Source organism: Magnolia sinica, chromosome 10 (genome assembly GCF_029962835.1).
Source record: "Magnolia sinica isolate HGM2019 chromosome 10, MsV1, whole genome shotgun sequence".
Classification (NCBI taxonomy): Eukaryota; Viridiplantae; Streptophyta; class Magnoliopsida; order Magnoliales; family Magnoliaceae; genus Magnolia; species Magnolia sinica.
Window position 1 is genome coordinate 5,634,292 of NC_080582.1, and position 1,813 is coordinate 5,636,104.

Here is a 1,813-nt window from a genome sequence, read left to right on the forward strand (position 1 = left end):
TTTCAGTGCAGTTCGGCTAAATCCATCCTTCCAGTGGGCCTTGGGCGTCTCAGATTACATGACACGTGTACAATAAGGAAGGTGCCACTGCAATTTTTTGAGAGATTAACAAGGTCGAATTTAAAACTGGGCCTGAGGGGTCCACGTGGCTCAATATTTAAAAGATCTGACCATCCATCTGGTGGGTCACAGTTTGTATGGATGATTGTAGAGAAACCATACCCATGAGAATAGTCCCCGTTAAATAATTACCGTTCGCTTGATAGAAACTTTTGTGCACTGGAAGGGTTTGATGGTTGATATGCATGCAATAAGAAATTGTACACGTGGCATGAGATTAATTCAAACTAAACCGTCCAAATCGTGGCTCCAATTTCAGATGGACGGTAAACCTAAAATTACACTGACCATACTTCCTAAGTGGTGGATTTGTGGCCATTTAGTGGACGGCTGAAGTCAAAACTAGTCTATGGTTCATGTCAAGATTGTTCAATCAATCTGATTTTGAGACAATGACCCATCTGTACTGGGTCCCACTTGTTGACTTGAGGTCCATCACCCCTGGCCCATCCATCATGTGGCCCATTTGTGACGCAGGGAGGATGAACGTGGTGAGGTGGAGCACCATCTCCCTCCAGGATAACTACTCTGAAGGATGAACGTGGTGAGGTCGAGCACCATCTTCCTCAAGGATAACTACTCCGAATCTACATTGAAATTTGATTGATTGATGAATGAAATAAATGAGTTCACAGCCTTTTAAATGGGAATACCAACTCATAACTGAGAAATCAGAAGGAAACTATAACTAAAACTTTTAGAAATTCCTAACTTACTACAAATAATAAATTTAGTATTTATAGTAAGTTTCTTTTATGGCTTAACGGTATTATTCTACTAATTATTCTAAGCACTTTTCATGCAGGACACAACTCCTAAAGCCTAACAGATGAAGAGTTATAATCAAACTAAAAAATTCACCATGGGCAACCCGGCTAGGCAAGGTTAGTTGGCTAAAGTAGCTTGTCCTACCTGAAAATCATATATGGTATGTTGAGTAAGTCATTTCGGTTTGCGAGATATGTCTATTTTAAGGTTCTTATAGTTTCGATGACTTCTGCCTCTGATTGGGCCTTCCCTCATCCATCTTGGACATGAAAGCGTCTGCAACCCGCTCTACATCAATTTGGCTTCATGGTCAGATAATCTGTATCCATCTAGTGCTTCGGTTACACGAGGATGATGGAACAATCCTAGCCGCTTGATCTGCCTCATTTTTGAGCCTATACCCTAAAATGATATGAAAAAAAAAATGGATGGACGGAGTGGATAAGACCCATACATCACGGTGGCCACTCAAAGTTCCAGCCCATTCCCAGCTGGAGACAAGTTAGGGTAGGACTGAGCTCTACACGAGTCGAATCAATTAGCTACTTGGCTCGATCCACGAACTTGACTGGCAAGTTCAGCTCGATTCGGTCAGTAGCTCAAGCCAGTTTAAGCTGAGATGAAGCCTATGCGGCATTTTCTCAAACACATGGAGTGCACATTCAATTTCTTATAGTATGTAAAATAGCTAAGCAATTTACAGGTATTTCATCAAACACTTAGTAGGCAACATCAAAATCAAGATACAAGGGTATTTATTTCATATCCATACCTTCCTCGCCACTAGCCGACACTTCATTGAGTCATTTCATCAAACACTTGGTGAGCAACATCAATATCAAAATAACCAAGTCACCGAACTGGTTTGATTCAAGTTGAGGTTCAATCCGAGTTGATTTGAGCTCGGACAAGCTCGAACTCAGCT